The sequence below is a fragment of the Dermacentor albipictus genome, chromosome 3 (assembly GCF_038994185.2).
Source record: "Dermacentor albipictus isolate Rhodes 1998 colony chromosome 3, USDA_Dalb.pri_finalv2, whole genome shotgun sequence".
NCBI lineage: Eukaryota > Metazoa > Arthropoda > Arachnida > Ixodida > Ixodidae > Dermacentor > Dermacentor albipictus.
In genome coordinates, this window is record NC_091823.1 from 37,085,003 (window position 1) to 37,104,187 (window position 19,185).

Here is a 19,185-nt window from a genome sequence, read left to right on the forward strand (position 1 = left end):
TTCAAAACTGGACTGCCAAAGTGAGGCAAACCATTTTTTTTTTCGACTTAGTGGCATATTGTGAGTTTTCCGCAAGACACATTGAAACACGAGTGTTCAAACAGCGGAATTATGGAATCAAATTGTGCGGAAATATTAGGATACAACGAATGTAACTAGAAATAAATTAAAGTAATCGGATCCTATTCGAGAGTTTGAACACCCGCACGTATAGTATAACGTGCCCAACGACGCTTGAATGCACACATACACTAGTTCTGTGTATACGCGTTCCGTTTACTTTCGATGCCATGCTGTATGTTCGCGCCTTTCTACCATGAAATAAAAAATAAAAAAAGGTTCGTTGAAACTTGGCTTCGCCGCACTCAACTTCTTTGTGGGATGCAGTCACGCCAGTGATTGCTAGGGACGCTCGAATAGCGAAAAATTAGAATTGAGTTCAATTCGAACATTTAAAACAATGCAGATTCCATTGTTGAATGAAAAGACAGATGTTTTTGTGCTTATCGAGAAACGCGTGAGATATAACGAAGGCTTAACTTTCATGATTTGTTTTCTTCTTCAGAGGCAACGCTGTTGGAAACTCTGTTTACGTGAAACGCCATGGATTATAACAAGAAGTATCCTTTTTCTACGGTAGGCAAGATCCAAAAATCGCAGGTAAGCTCGTATATTCAACCCCAATTGAATATTCGAACACATTCGATAGCTAAATGTAAAATTGAATGTTTCAATTAGAAACAAAAAAAAAGATTTTCTTTATTCACATTCGCATTTTTGAATATTCTCACATTCGTGATATCGAGGAAAAGACTACAAGAAAGATCGTTGCCTGTGTGGCCCATAAATAAGAAATAAGAAAAACGTGCGCAGCTAGCACTAGTAGCATAAGGCTGGAGTCAACAGCGGAGCTTGTGATCACCTAGCTTTTACGTGGCTTGCCTAAGTTGTTTGTAGGTTTTGCGAGGTTATGCTAGGTTTTGCTAAGTTGTTGGTAGGCTTGGCTAAGTCGTTTCTAGGCTTTGCGAGGTTATGCTAGGTTTTGCCAAGTTGTTGGTAGGCTTGGCTAAGTCGTTTCTAAGTTTTGCGAGGTTATGCTAGGTTTTGCTAAGTTGTTGGTAGGCTTGGCTAAGTCGTTTCTAGGTATTGCGAGGTTATGCTAGGTTTTGCTAGCTTGTCTCTACGGGCTTGACGCTGGAAGTTTTCGAGCAGTCACAGGCCAGCATCGCTTTCTCGGCGACGTCGAGCGTTCAGGCCGCGACTGTCGAGTTCCATAGACTGAAACTCGGGATCCTCGACTCGGCGTCGCCTCTTAGCCGCAGCTTCGGCGCGGTGTTCCGGATCAGCTCGGCGGCGACGCATCGCTTCTCGCTTGGCAGTACGGCGCTCTTCCTTGTAAGCCGCTTCTTCTTCTTCGGGCGTCCGGACTTTCTTTGGTCTTCCCGTGTCAGCAACACGTACGCACGGAGTAGAGGAGGTGAGAGGTGTGTCGCCGCGACGGCTGAGAGAGAGAGAGAGAGAGAAACAACTTTATTGAGCCGAGCTCGACGTCTTCTTAGACGCCGTCGATGGAAGTGGTTCCCTCTTCACGGGACCCATATGCTTCCCTAGCCGCCTGGCCCCTGGAGATCAGGAGGAGCTGGTCTTCCAGGGCGGTGCTGGTTAGCAAGGTCTCCCATCGCTCGGTAAGGGTGGATGAGGGATGGGGTAGTGGGGCAGGTTACGTGCTCGGTGGTCTCGCGGGTCGTTGCTAGGCAACGCGAGGCGGCGCACAGCTGGGATGAGTTTTCTGGTAACGCTCCACTGCGCAACTAAAACCTTGACCACACAACGCTCGGACACCGTTCCACGCCAAAGAAAACTGAAAAAACTTGCTCACACGTATTTCTGGTCACAGAGAGTAAATTAGTATGAAGAAAACAGCAAAATCATAATTCAGTAAAAATGACTTAGTGCGATAATTATTTATTTAGTAGGTCATTTGCTGAACTATTCACGACTGAACACTCCCTCCAGAATATCAAGAAAGGGTAGTATGGGTTGTACATTGCTTTTACAGCACAAAGTGAGATTTTCAGGCATTAAATCCAGCATTTAAAAATTGATACGTTGGGCTTTGTGGGGTTGAACAGCTCCGCTATTAAAATATATGTGTTGGTGCTACTGTTACGGTAGCATGGTGTGCGGGTAAATTTACTGCGCTTCATCCTATGGCGCCTTCATCGCACCGTAAGAACACAATGACGTAAAAAGCGTGTACATGTGGTTTATTTATGGGACTTCATTTAGGCTAGGTTCGAGCTCGACGAGCAGTGCTGATGAAATATTGTGCTGAGGCTATAAAGAAATCAGAAAAGAAATTGTTCGACTCGTCGTTGCCGGACCGTTACACGGTGGGTTATCCTGAGCTCTTCTTTTTTTTTCGATTACCGTTATTATTGCCTTTATTTTTCTTTATTTCTTTGCATTCTACCAATTCACCTTCGGTGCCCGAAAACAGCTATGCTCCTAATCTTCTAAAATATCGAGAAGCGACGGAGCGCTGGCAGTATTGCCATTTACATAATTTAAATGGCGGTACCATCAACCATTTCCTCCGTCTTGATCGTCATTATATTTTATTGATTATTCGTTACGAGGGTGTGCTCAACAGACTGAGTTGCAAACCGTCTTTTTTAGAGACAGCAATAATTTCAGCTTGCGAACTGGAATATTTGGATACCGCCTTCTTGGCAAAAAAAAAGCAAAGCTAAGATGAGACGCAAGTAAACCGGCCAATCTATTCGCTTCCGTAAATACGCAAGATGACAGGTAAAATATAGCCTTTTGTAGGGCCTCAACTAGCATATTTCATATAAACTCTAGACAGAGACTTACGAGAAAGCTATCCTTAAGCAAGCGACAGCAAGATTCAAGTGCGCAAGTGCAAGGACGTGCTACGCTTTACATAGCTATTAAAATGCACAAACGCGTTTTTAAACGAATATTTCAGTTACGCATAGGTTTACTTTTCCAAAACATGTTTGAGAACTGTCAAAATTTAAATCACGAAAACAGGCGATGAGCAGCAGCCACTAACAAAGGACTTGTCAGCTAAAGACAGCAAGCTCTCCTATTTGGGCTTTTAATTATCGTGCGTGCCATGCGAATCCTTGAATGCGCACTCCAATTATGATAATTAATGAGGCCGTTCGGCGACAGTGCCTGTCGTTCAGGAGATGGATGGAAAGCGTCGAGGAAGCTCCGGAGTCCGTTTTGAAAGCACAAACGTAACTTTTTTTAGCAATATCAAAATAAATATATATATACGAGTATTTGTCATTGTATGCTGGCGATGGCGATAACTTCTCACTTGGTTATTTCATTATATCAGATAAAACATAATATTTAAGAAAATATTCCTGCAATTATTATTAGTTAAGCAAAATAGTGCAACACGCATCTACACAAAAGGGCTAGAGTTTAGCCGCTAAAATAGATGCACGAGAGCCTTTCCCGAAGAAGCACAAGTATCTGCTACAGGTAATCAACAGATTCTGGGCTCCCCATTTTAATGCGACAAACCTCGAGCAAACAAACGTGAAGCACGTGCCAATCATCTCGGAATGCTACCTGGCGTTGGCCCTAGAGAAGTGTGCGTCCGATTGTTGCCTAATAATGAAAAAAAAAAGAAAAGAACTGATTGCGGCCTAATGGTTGAAGCATCGAGCGGTCATGCTGGGAGACCGAGGTTCGAGCCCACCCGTGGGGCACCCTCACACGCAATTAGGCCACGATCGCACGCATACTCCTCTCGTGCGAAGGTCAAGTAGCTCTTCGAGTGGATTGGCGCGTGCTTCACGTTACGTAGAACGTGTTCGAGAGAGCGAGAGAGAGAGAGGGGGGGGGGAGGGAGAGAGAGAAAGAGAGAGAGCAAGTGCGCGCGCACTAATTTCCGTCAGGCCGCAGACCCAGAAATCCCATGGGGGAATAATATTCAACCTTACCACTGGCTTTCGTGTCGCACTTATCTCTGCCTACGCCTCTCCTCACTAATCTTCCCTCATGAAACGTCGCTTTTGTTGAAATACAAACTCCTCTTTGCAATTCTTCTTTTTTTTAATTTGCTATGAGCTGTTGGGCAGGACAGCAGCTGCAGTCAGCAAAGGACGGGAAGGTTCACAAGGAAAGCTTCGGCTTAGTAGACAGGTTAGAGCATGTCGGTGCCACGGCTGGCGAATGCCAAGAAACAAGTTGCCGAAGATTGATTTCCACTACTTTCTTGCGTGACTCAGCAAACCCTTTCTCCGAGCAGGAGCGGTATTCCGCGGGCAAGAAATATGCACCTGCAATTCGAAAAAGGGAAAAAGAGAAAACGAAACTGACTAGACGAACCCGCGCCTCTGGGTTACAAATGGCCCAACTTGAGACTTGCAGCGCGAGAAATGTTCGGCTCTGCCTCGTTAGCATAACGTGTTGGATTTCTTCGGCGCATTTTTCAAGCTCTGCACGAGGTGTGTGGCAGGCTAATGAACAAGCTCGCCTCTTACTTAGTTTGAAAAGCTTCGTCTTGAGAGCACGGGCTGTAGTTTCTACCCCACGTGAAGTGATGAAACTAAGTCTTTAGCTTGCGCACGAACTTGCAGGGCCTACGTATACCTGACTCAAATACCTGAAGCATTTTGGGGCGGCACGTGGTTTACTGAAGCTCTGAATGGTGCGTAATTAGGAAGCAGTGAGGTCTTTTTAAGATCAAAAATAACGTACAGCGCGAAGGACAAGGACAGCGATAGACGACAACACAGCGCTGACTTCCAACAATATTTTATTGCGTTGCCACATCGTGTGAATATATACAGGAAGAGGCATGCGCAGAAAATGTGCACGACAGTCACATGGGGTGTTCTAACAGCCAGTCACTGTCACTCAAGTCACTGTCAGTGACTTGCTGTTAGAACACCCCACGTGACTGTCGTACATTTTTTGCGCATGCCTCTTCTTGCATATATACACATGATGTGGCAACGCAATAAAATATTGTTGGATGTCAGCGCTGTGTTGTCGTCTATCGCTGTCCTTGTCCTTCGCGCTGTACGTTATTTTTGATCATGAATTACCAACTAGCCCAAGCAACCACCCTAGTTCTTTTTAAGATATTTGTACCAGACTGTCACTGATTTGGTCGACTCCAGCAATGATAAGAAAGAGATAAATCTGGGAGAATTTAAATCACGCTCCTCGATTAAATACCTTGTAACGTTTCTTAAGGAAACTTTCTTTGCTTACCCTCCAGGCCCTCCTCCATTTAAAAAAAAAATCCTCATTGTTTCTGTTTTAATTTGTGCAAGGCGCAAACGTTTTAACAATTGTGCTTTAACTGCTCGCTGACATCAACTCTGCAATAGCAATGTGCTTCGTAAAGTCAATCATTAGGAAAAAATAATTGTGAAACTTCCAATTAATAACTCTATTGGAAATCAGCACGCAAATTGTGATGTGCGCGGCATTGCTATGAACCTTGGTGGGCCAAAATTATCACTTTGTCTAGAACAGATTGGTTTCAGTTATTCGGAAAACTGGCACCTGGCATATTGAGCGCCTGTTTTGTACTCTGTGTCAAAAGCCGCGTTCAAGACTGAGTGTTAATGAGAGCAGCATTCCGGGCAAGTTGGTTATCCAATACTGGTGAACGTGCGCTTGGTGTGTTATCTTCTCTTACGTCCATGTCGTTTTTTGTTGCGCAATATCATTTGAAGCCTGTGTCACATCAGAAGCGTGGCTCATTACGCCGGCTGGTACATTCCATGAAACGTGAAATAAACAGAGCGCCTGTGTATACACTTCATAGTTCGTCTTATTTTCCTCTGCCCTCTTTCTTCAACATTCTCGCAGCTAATGTTCTTTCTATGCCCTCCCTTCTCTTCGTTTATTGCAGGTTCGAACATGTCTGGCCCAACAGGCAGACATACCTAAAAATTCTGAACATTGCCACTTTCGGTCATCTGTTGAAGATCACCGCAGCGCACCAACATAACTCCATGGGCAGGATATAACAAAATGATATTTCAGAAGCTCGGCCGAATTTTAAAAGCTTTCAGTAAATATCGTTGAGAAGGTACTCCCTTCAAATAACATACGCACTGCAGCTCTTGGATGTTACTACCCTGTTGCTTTATACAGATGTAGCGGTGTTTAAATTCATAACAAAACGCTAGCTGCTGCAACGCGGTAGAGAAGTTGCGACTAGGCACCGTACGTGCCTATGCCGTTAAAGGTAAATACCTTCTCGACGTTACTAACGGAAAGTTGTTCAAATTCAGCCAATCTTTTGAAATATATCACTTTCTTGAAAACGCTGCTCATCGAGTTGTGCTGGTGCATTGCGGTGAAGTTCAACAGGTGGCTAAAGGGGACAACGTCCAAAATTCCTGAACGTTGTTGCTAAACCAGAGCGCTCGTTAATACCATCAAATCAAATTTACGCTGACTCTGCGCGTGAACCAAACCAGGATGGTGATTCTGACTGGCATTACCGGTGGCTGCGTATTAAATTTCATTAAAGAGGACGAAATACTCGCTAGTGTGCGAAACAGGTGCTGCTACGAGAGTGCTTGCATGAAAGCTACTTCAAACCCACGCAGGAAAGCTACTTCATACCCATGCATGAAAGCTACTTCAAACCCACATGTCCTGTTTTGCATCCTCAATTTTTCTTGTTAGTTTCCCACGTATAAATTTGCATGAACGTAGAACGTCCGGCAATAAACCGGGGCTTGCATCTATCTGGTCGACGTCCCTTCCTTTCCTGTCTTCTCTTTCCTGTTTCAATATCCACGAGCATGCAATAACCGCGGCTCAAATGACCCAGTATATTGCGAGAACACGGTGGATGCTCGGCATCGCTCGCCAGTGAGGCGTTTTATACGCCACTCGTTTTCGCAACGCGCAGCCTGTATACATTCGAGCGAGGCTTGTTTAGCGTTGTCCTAAAGTTTAATGGATGTTTCCAGGTCGTTTGATCTAAATGGCATCCACTTCTGCGGCAAGTTCCGAGAGACCACTGAAGAGTCCCTAAACGAAAGCTTTAAATTCATAATAGAAATACAGCTCCCATGCTGTGACGGTGTGTGGTTTAAAGTTTACTGCCGGAACCGCGACCTAGCGAAGGGACATCATCGCTAATGGGACTTTTTTTTTTCTTTTACTTTTCTGCCGCATCTTTCCACCGCCATATGGGTCGACTCTGGGACAAACTGGTTGCAGAGAAAATAATTCTGTCTCCGTGAAAGTGGTTTCTTTTCGTTTTTCGGCCCTATTTCTTTATTTCTTCGTTCTTTCCGAGGCCAGGACTTGCACGTACCCTAAATTGTCGCATCATTCACTTTCAACGTTACACCTCGCATCGTGCGCGACCGTCAAATTTGACGCAGCCCACGAACGACGTCTTACAGGGGGCACTGCCATCGAGGAAATGCCTTTCCAGCGTAATATATAACCGGCAGAACTTTTTGTTGGGCTAGTTGGTGCATGTTACTGAAGTACTATAGCGCCAAACAGACGACACAAGAAGAGACACGGACGAGCGCTTTTAAATAGTCAAAAAAGAGCCGCACTTGCCTCCACAATTCTGAACGTACAATCCTACACACCCGCTTTGCGTGCCCGTAGGAAGGCTGAATGGCACCGAACAGGGCGGAAATTTCACCAGGGATCAGTCCCTTCTTGAGGCAAAACGAGATGTGTCTGGCGCGGCATGAACACTATGTGATGTGGGTGACGAGGGCTGCCATATTTGACGTGGGGGAGGAAACACATATTGAAGGGCCCACTGTACAAGAAAGATATTCCAGCAGAACTTTTTCCTGGGCTAGTTGGCAAAGCGGTCGTCCGTGTCTCTTCTTGTGTCGTCTGTTTGGCGCTATAGTACTTCAGTAATATATAACGCCCCACATGATTTCGCAGTCGAAGCCAATACTTCTATAGTTAAACGAAGAGGCGCGCATGAGTTGCGTAGCGAGACGACAGGTAATGGCACGAGTGAGCCGCCGCACGGTAGTGCAGAAAAACCAGGACCCGGAGATAAAAAAAGTTGGGTCATATTGACCTGAGCCTGCATTTCGGCGCCCGTTTAAGCGATATACGCGGCCTTCTCGGCTTTTCGTGTAAGATGATCTCAGCCATCGGGTTTCAGTGTGATTGTCTCTCTATCTCTCACTCTGACTTGCTCGTTCTTCTGCAAAAAAAAAGAATAGATAAGAAGAACGCTGCTACGCTGAGTGGAGAGCGTTGCTCTATAGCCTGTCCATATATTACGCCTTCCCAGTGTTTGCACCAGCGCCACCTTAGCGAAAGCAGCTTATGAAACCACGGCGCAGGAGCGAACACGAATAAGTCACGGATGCTTTCCATTTGCTGTCAGGAAAGGAAGTACCGGCGCTGGCTTCGTAAGTGCTTACTTGAACACCGGCTCCTGTTCAACGCTGCACGGGCGCTCCCCAGTTGATTTTGCTTCCATCTAACATAGCCATATTGAAAATTTTCTTGTAGGTGCTGTGTAGGAAGGAATGAGCTGTCGTGAAGCAGTACCGCTTCCAGCTTTGTGGGCTCCGCTTTTCGCGGATTTGTCACGTCCGCATTGACGTTCTTGCGAACTTTGCCTCGCTTAGCTTGTCATTGTTCGTGTTCTTGTGCGTGCGTGTGCATGTATGCGTGTGCGTGTGTGTATGTACGTACGTCCCAAGTAATCAGTCAATCAATCAAGTGAACGGTGTGGCGTACGCAACGACAAAAGCAAAATTGCAATATATTTACTGAAGCGCAAGGTAATATAGCACCAACGGCACGGATTTTCGTTTTTCTTGTCTTTCTCGTTTTTTTTTTTTTGCACGGTACGGAGAGGACGCCTCTAGAATTTTCATAAAGCACCTAAGGGCTTGTGCAGCTTGTAATTCGTAAGCGTCGTTAGTGGTCTACTTGACTTCATTCAATCATCAGCCTGTAGACAAAGGGGTCATTTGACGAACATTAGAAGAAATGTAGTATATCAGAAATACATGGCACGACACAGCAACAAAAGATGGAACAAGGCAACGCCAGACATGGGGCGCTATAACCTAAAGCTATGCCAAACCGTTTCTATTGCATTTCAGCAATCAACTCTCCACGACTGATCAAAAATTTTTAAGGCCAACCACATCTCGCCTGTCTGTCACGCGAAGTCACGAAAACCGCGAAAGCTCCTTATCTGATGCAACGTATAACCACTGATTATGCATGATTATACCGAACAAAAGACAAATAAGTGTTTCCAATTTGACATTTTTCTTTCTTTTTTAGCGGTGGGCTAATGCCCACCGCTATTGGTCAAAAGATTTCGGGCTGAACCCATTTCGACTGTCCGTCATGCGACGTCACAAAACTGCGTTAGCTTACACACGTCATGACCTGTTCGCATTGGAGATGCATTACTATGCCGAATAAAATAGATTTTTTAGGGGGCGGGGGGGGGGGGGGAGGGTATAGCTAGAGATTGCCCCGTTCCAAAAAGAATATAAGATGTCTGCCAACCAATCATTCGGACACTGACTACTCGGAGCTGCCGGCGGTGTCGACGAAATTATTTGCCTATATTAAACATTTTTGCGTGGCAGTATAATGTTGTCAAGCCATTTCGGCACGTTTGCGACATTGCTCTGCCAACTCTTCTTCACTGAGGATTTGTTTTAGCGGCATTTTTAGCCTTCTATTGCCCGCTGCCGAGACTTTTCGACCAGTCACCGAAAGCTATGAGAGGGGAAGCGGACCAATCGCAGACGCCGGCAACACCCTCCTAATCCGGTTATCTCCTCTCAGTGCTCTATAGCTCAGCCGTACCGAAAGCTTCGCCACTGTTGCGTGCTCCTGATCTCTCGTCAGTCAATTCGATGGGAAAAACGTGTCAAGCTGGCAACGCTATTAGTTTTGAACGCAACCAAAAATGACCTTCCGCAAACGAGCAGAGCGTTTGATTGGTTGATTCAAACAACGCTGCGGCTCACCGCCCGATGCTCGCGTCGGCGGTTACGTAAATATGACGTCAGGAGTTTAGAATAAAAACAGATTGTAATAGTTTTACGTTAACGCGTCCCTGTCCTGTTCACATAGTAATTTTTCCTTTTCCCCGGCCAGTACGTAATTGCTTTGTTCGTTTATTTCCTGTTTGTTTACGCACCAACAGATAGCGAGCATCGGTGTCGGTATTAACATTCGCGCCACCGCCTTCTTCAAAAACGCAATCCCGCCTACTAGCACTTTTATTTCATTGTTCTCAATTGCAGAGTTTCTAACAAAAAGACGCGAGGGGAAGCTTTCTCGAGTGCGTATTTTACAGAAGTGTCATCAAGCACAGCGAATTGATTTTTTTCTTTCTATCTGAAACCAGCTTCTTCAGGGTGTATGTATAATCACCGGTGCTGATCTCACAATGTTCTTGAATTCACATAGTTGCTTACAATAGCTCTGTATACGCTTTTCCTGAAGGCAAGTTTTGTAATACTACGTTGCCTTATCTTATGCGGTAGTGCGCCTTCTCACAGTGTCAGGCGGTATCGGACAAAGTACACTGCTGTTTATCTCACGCTTACCTGACCTTGCGCCCGTTTCCTCCGCCGGATCAATATTCTTCTATGGAATCATTCCTGCGGCGTCCACGCGGCTGCTCCTCTGGTGCGCCTTTGCAGTATCTGTAGTTTGTTTGCTTTGTTTACTTGCTTGCTTTGTTTGTGTTTGTTCCCGCTTTCCTCGTCTGTATCTTCCGTTCGCCGGCTGATATTCGCCTCGAGCAAACAAGTCGGCACTGTTTTTCATTCACTGGCGGCTGGATAGATCAATAAGACCGCATTTCCTCGCGGCCAGGTTGGAAGAATGGTCTGTTCTTCCGATTCCTGAGTAACGGCTCCCGGGAGTGTAGGAAACGTGAAGCACCGGTGGCTGCCGATTCATCGATGTGCCCGTTGTTTTGCGAGATGCGTGAGCGTTGTATGAGAGAGATTGTTGTTATGACAACGCCTTCGCTATAGTAAGGTCGACGACCACCACCAAGTAGCCCTGGTCGCTGCAATGTGTGTTGGAATGGGTAGTGCCGATCAGGCTAGGGTGATACGCGTGCTAAGTCTTGCTAAAAACAGGGGGCTATAAAGTATCTTTGCTGCAGAACAGCCCGGAGGTGAGTCCATTATTGCCTTTCCGCGTGCCCCGTGTCCCTTCACCCTAGAGACTTCTACTAGCACAATGCACTCGTGAAAGTGTGCGAAACGCTTTGCGCTGAGCTAAGCCATCGCGGCATGCAGAGCGTGGGCTGCGACACTATATATACTGCTACGTACAGCGAGCACCACCATCATCAGACCACAACCACCATTACCACAACATTGCCATCGTCATCAGTTCACAGCACATTAGTTGACAGCAGAACAGACGCTTCTTTCAGCGATACAAAATTATAGTTCTCCTGCTTCAGTAGACTCTTATCCTATACGCCTGCTATTTTCCAAACCTCATTACTCTGTATGACTCGCAAAGCGAGTGATGTAACAAAAATCGCTAGGCTTAACATTATGAGACAGGACAGTTGTGGATTACAGACAGTTAGGCATTAGAAATTCAGGTGGCCGATGTTCTAGACGAGGTTAAGATGAAGCTTGTGTACATAGAGTCTGACAGGTTATGTAACGCATATGAAACAGATAGCACCAGCGGTCTATAGAGCAACCGAATGCACACTAAAAGAAGAGTAATAAAGTCGCGGGTAGCAACAGATATGTTATTGCATAAACCGCTGCCACTATTTTCGTCTGTAGAGAATGCCAGTGAAAGAAATTCCTCGCGGTTTATGCCTTTATTTGTCCGTAACGAGCAAAATGAGAGTAAGCAGTTTAAACAGAATGGGTGGCTGTTAGGAGTGGGAGGAGGGCCGGGTGAAGGAAGGGAGTTCTGGCGTAGCTTACGCTACCATGTTGAGCTGCTTTAGCACCAAGGCGAGTCATCAATAGCTCCCCACATCAAGGAATTCATGTCGGCGTGTGTCTAACCCAAATTCACGCAATATAGGGGAGCGAAAGGAGCCAGTCTCTCTTTCGAACTGCTGAGCCTAACTTCATTAGGAGAGCGCCACATACAAAGAAATAAACAGATAGCATACATCGACCTACAGATGATCTTTGCAATGTATCAAGATCTTCCGCAGACAAAACCGAGAGAGTGCAACGGCATCATTCTCCTCTTCAGACATCTCGTTATATTGTGTACAATTCAGCATTAAAACCTCTCCTCCCCCCCCCCTCCCGCTTCGTTCTCATCGTCCGCATCGCATGGTGTGTAGGTCCTTACTACACGATGGCCTCTACACTCCATATGTCTTAAATATTGCAGGACTTCTCGCGAGTAAAAAAAGAACTGGCTCGTTGGTTCATTCGCGCGTGTGTTACACTCCTCGTCGTCAAGTGCCGGCAGGGAACGTGTGCAAGGACGCTCGAACAAGCGTTGTCGTTCGTGAGGCGCTCACTGCTCCACTAATTACTGCACCGCACCGGTTTGGGAGTAAGGCGTGTTTACTGTTGGCGCGAAGAATCTCCATGGATAAACGACGAAATGCTCAAGTGCGTTGGAAATGTTCAAGCGAGGCTCGAAATGGCTCGAGGCAAGTGAGGCGGCTCCCTTGCTTAGCGAGAACCTCATTCATCGATTACGGCTGGGTGTGGCATACACCAACCGATACCTTCACAAGATTGGACAAACACGGGACCCTGAATGTAGCGTCTGTCGCACTCTCGAGACAATAGCTCACGTACTTTGCGTGTGCCCTCAATATGCAGCCGAACGAAGAAAACTCAAATCTACAGTTGACAGCTTGGACTCCCGCCCCTTTTCAGAAGAAAAGCTTTTGGGCGCGTAGAGGAGTGTTGACTGTGCCCAACGTGCCATAAAAGCACTTTTGAACTTTTTAAGTGAGACTGGTCTAGACGATCGCCTCTAGAAGCCGCGAGACGTGTAGTCAGTGCGAAATGTGTTTGCGCAAAAACTTTCTGTGGCAAGATTACTTTTTGTATGGACTCTTAGTGCATTGCGTCTCCAGTGTGCATCCGCATATTGGACACCGTGTATATAGTATTTCATTGTACCATATCATAATCATCCGCCACCTACCTTTCCCTGTATTTCCCACTTCCCCATTCCCCAGTGAGGAGTAGCAGGCTAGAGACACGCTCTCCAGGCCGACCTCTCCTCCTTTCTCTCCATTAAAATCTACTCCTCCTCCCTCAGCAACAAATTCGCCGTGTGAAAAGAGAAAGAGATTGCTGAAAGCGCCAACTGTGGAGTGGCTCGCGTTCCACGCGTGTAGAGATGCATTGAAGTTTCTATATGGCGCAGCTTTAATTCGTCCGGTTGAGTTCCGCGCGTGGCGGCAGGCTTTGAAGTGCGGCCGAAATCGCCAGCAACGACGAATGCAGAGCCGGAAGGATAAGCCTCTTCTCGAAGAGTCCAGCATTTAGCCACGAGAGCGTGGATGGCAACGTGTGTACTCATAAGCTGGAGCGGTGGAAGCTTTGATGCCTGTGGTGATATATCTGCACTGCGTGTCAGACCTGCGACTAACGAATTTTCGCCCGCACGTGTGCGCCATCGCGGCCTAGCGGCGTATACCATGCTCTCACTTTGCGACGTTTTCCGTGTACTACAGCAGTTAAAGGTCGTTCAGTTAAGGTGGTGTCGAGAGCGCACCATTCGATGCGTTCGCAACCCTCGACACTGGAATTGGAAAGTGTGGTGCACTACGTGCGGACGGTGACGCGCGCAGGCGCGCTGCGTGACGAGCAAGAAGACCAACGGGCGCCGGAACAGATAATGCTTTATTCGGAACAGCGCGTGCTTCTTATACACGCTGGCGGTTGCTTATCCGCTTCTGATAACAAAACACTGAACGACGCCTGTCGGCGCTATCACAGAAAGGACTTATCAGAATGAGACTGATAAATTTGAATGAAAATGCTGTGTACTGTGCTTCAGAGATAGGCGAAAAATGTTAACCACGTTAACTCGGTTGGACTCGCGTTACTAGCATCCAGACCTTTGGAATCACTGGGATGCACTTACCCAGATTTACATAGAGGTTCTAGACTGAGAAATTCCATTTATCAGTATATGTTTGACTGCGTAGTGCCGAGTTCAACTTTGTTAAGTGTTTGAAAGTTTCATGCCCCCCGTGTATAGTTCGTTCTTGTCATATTCTTTGCCTTTGTGTGTGGGTGTGGGGGTGTGTGGGTGTGTGTCTGCGCGCGCGCGTCTCTTTCTTTCATTACTCCACACTGCACCATAAATAGGTTGCAGCCCTCACATGCAATGGTTAACTTCTTTGTCCTTCCTGCCCTTTAGTTATAGCTGATTTGTTTCTTAATTGCGGAAAAAAAGAATTCTGCCTTCCTATGTTTGTGCTCTACTGAAGCATTACTGGAATCAAAATGTATCGCACACGACATGAAACCGAGAGCGACATTTATACGTAGTATTTCGCTAATGGACCCCCACTAATATGCATGCACTCAGTGCTTCACTCTACAAAGGCTCTAGCATAATGTTGAAATTCTACTGAAATGGTAAAGCACATGGCAGGAGAGGTAGCACGCGTGAGCTCTTATCTCTAAACGGAAAGTGTTTACGGAAACCATAACCGTGGTGCACAAAAAGAGAAGAAATAAAAAAAACAAAACAGAAGCCTTTCTGTCTTCATTGCCGTGTTTCACTGCGCGAACGTGTGATATCCAAAATGTGCGCGTGAGCGGAGAGATGCAGATCTAAAAGGGACAGACGATTTCTCTTTGCCACCCGCCTAAAAAACGACTCCAGATGTCCATTGTCAAAAGATACAGTGACTTGTATTACTTGCTGCCGTTTAGAGGACATAGAAGTGAATAACCGCGGCATATTCGAGAGCTATACTCTATCTGAGTAGTTTCTTGAAGCACTGTGGAAGCTACACGAGTTCTTATTCATTAGGAAGGCCGAATGATGCTCGAGATATTTTCATCCGTGCCACGTAGTCTGCTGAGCATCTGCTTGCCATACTGTCGCTACATGCTCCATGGTTAGTCGATTGACACAAAGAATGTTTTGACGCCGTCGCCATAAGCTGTGTTTACATGGAAGTGTTGGAGTTCACTAACCGGCGCCTTTATATAGACCCGCATATGAGATTACAACTTTTACCTGGATATAAACGACGGGAAGAAACGTTACTGTGCCGCTTGCGAGTAGGATTTTCTTTCCCAAACGCCTACTCTTTCCTAATTGGAATGGCGGACAGTCCCAAGTGCAGCACACGTGGTGTCGAAGAAGTGACCAAGCATCCCCCATGGGACGGTCCCACATGCGAAGATGAGAGGAGTGCCCTTCGGACAGCTTTGGGGCACTAAGACGATAGGCCCTTCACAGAGGAGAAGATCTTGGGTCTGTAGCGCCGTGTGTCTGCTATGTGCAAGGCCACAAAGGGGCTGGTGCGTTTCTTGAAATGCACCAGCCTGTATGACTGCCTGTGAGTGACTCAGCGATGAACGCTTGTGTGTAACAGCGCAAACTGCTAACTTCTTTCTTTCTTCTCCTCTTTCAGTTCCTTTTCCTCCTTCCAGGGTGCAGGGTAGCCTACTCAGCCTGGTTAACCTCCCTGCCTTTCCCTTATGACTTCTCTCTCTCTCATGGATGCGACAGCGAGGCTCCGCTTCACTTGGAGCTCATTAGAACTTCTGGCCATTTTAGCAAATAGTAAGAGCGATGCCCTTACACATGTTCACCTGCGGCACAGTGTCCGCTTCGCCTCAACTTGGCGTTTGCTCGCTACCTTCATCACGTACCATGCTAGAGAGGGGTAGTAAATAAATGACGCAGTGATTCATTCATTCATTCATTCATTCATTCATTCATTCATTCATTCATTCATTCATTCATTCATTCATTCACATCATGCTTTTATAGCGCTCGGCATCGTGCTAATGCTGTGCCGCCATCTGCTAACTATAGAAACAAATCAAACCAGGTTTTACTGCTCGGCGCCGTGTCTCTAGACCTAACAGCATGATAAGAAACAGCCTATCTTACGACAAAACATACTTAATACTTTGACTTCAGCTTGAAATGAGGCTTAGTGATGACAGATTTTTCCGCCTGTTTCTTGTTGACAGGGCTCAGAGCCAGTAACAAGCGCGAATTCACATCGAAGCTGGTGGTCGGCGCTGTATGGGCGCTGCCATCTTGCTAGGTGATCACGGTTAGGGTGGCTGTCACGGTTACCGGCAGTAACTGCCACAGTAATTCACGGTATACGACGTGCGTGCGCAGAGGTTCCAACATGTCACGTATTGCGGCACCGTGTCATGTAGCGAGGAAAAAATAAATCTCTCTAGTGCAGCCAATAATCGGCCAGTTACGCCCGGAACTATATTCCACTGCGCAAGGATATTGCCTGTGCACGCCTCGTGCCTTCGGCAGCGCGGCAAGGTAATTGTGAGATGGAGAAAGTCAAAGCGTGCTCGCTAAAGCGAAGTACAAAGAAACACCAACAGGATAATTGTTCGTGTAAGTTATAGGTGGGCCACCGTTGGTCGCCCACGTAAAACACGTTACGGGTCCAGACGACTCTATTCGGCACTACGACAGGAAACCCAGCCGCTATCTAACAGCTTAGCGTCTGGCCATGGGCAGCTTAGATACAAAGTTTTTTTCTCTCTCTTTCTATCTCATTGCGTACTCCTCAACTCGAGTGGCAGCCATACATCGTCAGCTTTTAATACGTTCTTGCTGGCTAAACTCTGCGTGGCGTTTACAGCCTCACCGAAACTTGACATTCTGCATTCTGAACTCTTCCGCAGAGCCAGACTGAACGCGAAACTGCAGTGAATTGGGTCCAACTTGCCGCGTGCGTCTAGAGTTTGGCCGTGATCTAAAATGAAATACGCGAAAGCAGGCAAAAATATAACCGACGAAACTTCGAATTTACTTCGTTTTATCCTGTTGAGCACTGCAGCAATATTCGTTTTACCGATCCTGAAAATAATTATGTAAATTTCTAAAACATCGATCGATGCTGAAAATTATCTGCTGTAGCTTTTATATCATCCGGGAAAATTATATGCGTCATTATATAAGGCTCATTAAAGCAATGTACATCATAATTGCGTTGCAGTGATGTTAGAGTGGTCACTTGAGCTCTCCATTAGCGTCTTTCGTTTATCGATAAATAAACAGCAGGCGATGCAAGACCAGCGAATCTTTGACGTCGCAGGGCTTCGATAGCCTGCCTGCGCCAGTCACCTTCCGCTTGATGCAATTACAGCTCGCGTTACGTTAATGGGCTGTCTGGTCATCAAGATCATCAAAAGGTAACGCGTTTGTCAGCATCATTTCAGGGGGCAAACTCGGCCGCTTTCTGCACTTACATTTCGCTCTTTCTTTACTGTGCTCTCTCACGAAGCCAGTGATGAAGTTTCTCTGCCAAGCAATATTGCTCGCCCACTTGACGTGCACAATATTGAATTAGAAGCCGGGTGTTTCGCAGGAAAGAAAATGCTGGTGGTAAGGAAAGCGCAGAACAATATTATTTCTATTCAGGGAACATAAGAGCTTGGGTAATTCATTTTCTTAATTCACGTCTTGCGGACACTTGTCTCCTAAAAGAAGCTGCGTTTATTTCCCGCTGTTATTTTAACACTTTTACTTTGCCGATTTCGTCAAGGACTCGCTCACTCAACGTGAAAGAAAAGTGTGCGTTGTAAATTTGTAAATGCAGAAAAAAAAAGGATATCCGCGTGTAAATCCAATCTTAGCCTTTCTCAGTAACCATCGCTGACATCCGAGGCACGTTAACAATAACAAAAGAAAAACATCGGAAAAGAACATCGTTGAATTGTTGCGGGAAAAGAAAAAAACTCGCGTAGATACCAGTACTGCAACACTGTAACGGTCTATTGGTCAAATTGAATTTTAGCCCTGAGGGGGCATGTACTTAGCCCCTTTTCGACTTCGTGAGTAACATGCCATTTCTGTTGGGGTCTAGCGTAATGGAATTAGTATCGTTCAGAATAAAGGGATAGGAAGTTATCCCTCGTGTAGCTCAAGTTCGTTGTAGTGTAAGCCGTGGCCTCGTCGTTCAGTGTCCGCGTCCGCTGCGGGAGAACGTGGGTTCGAAATCATTCTGCCGCCGGGTGCCCACCGATTATCCGAATGGGCACACGCATACCCCGGCCTGGAACTCGGCTTTCTTTGGGGATGAATTGCCCTAGGGAAAGAATCCGCACCGTCATAATCCCGTCAAGACATGCGGGCGAAACAAAAAACGCGTTATTTCTTCAACAAAAACTCTGTTTACAGATGTCTTTCCTTTTTCACGTTCCATCAGTTGGAGCCTTTCCCAGAATGAAACGACACGAACTGGCCCAACTTGCAATACTAGTGCAAGTTAACCAGAGTAAGAATACCGCTTCTCAGTTATAGCGTAGACTAGAATGCTTTACAAGAGTCGTTTATGCGGTTGACAATAAATGGCAATTTGTCGAGTGATTATAAACCGTGGTAGGGCAAGTGCTGTCTCAGGTTGGCGCCATAGGCCCCTGCACGCTGCAGTCTGAAACATGAACCCCTTAACCATAGCACGCCGGTACGATCTCGGAGTCCACGCCTGTTGATCACTAGAAATCTCCATCTTCCTTTCTTTTTTTCATTTCATGTCATTTCATATTTTTGCTAATCTCGCCGCACGAAGCACGGGACTCACCCGCCGTATCGTGCCATGTATAAAAGGCAGCCGAGGAAGATGACGATGGCTGCTAAAGGGCTCCCCCCTCCCTTTATTTTTTAGGAGAAGAGTGAGCTATGTTTTAAGCAACAACAACAGCTGCGGTGCTGCGGTGCCCAAGAAGCAGCCTTTGATGCCGGTTCATCGGGTAGATCCGTTGTTTCAGCGGTTGTGAAGTCGTTGAAAGCGGATAATGATGACGAGATCGCTAGGTATGCTGGTTTGACCCTGTCTACCGCCACGCCACGTCTTCTTCCCGTCCGTTGAGGTCGATGGTAGCAGTTCTTTCTGTCCGGGCCATCATAGACAGGCCTAAGAGATGGGCGGATGCCTTCATGCCGTGCGAGAATGTGGCTAGCTGTGGGCATGTCTTCGCTGACAACGACGTT

The 19,185-nt window shown here is 46.4% G+C and overlaps 1 long non-coding RNA gene across 2 annotated transcripts in view; it reads left to right on the top strand.

Moving 5' to 3' along the window:
* The window catches only part of LOC135901984 (uncharacterized), a 38,987-nt gene that overhangs the window by 5,153 nt on the left and 14,649 nt on the right, over nt 1–19,185 (top strand). For both annotated transcript variants that reach the window (XR_011513032.1, XR_011513033.1), the window contains exon 3: nt 566–660. This is a non-coding gene — a long non-coding RNA (uncharacterized lncRNA). The remainder of the gene's footprint in view (nt 1–565; nt 661–19,185) is intronic.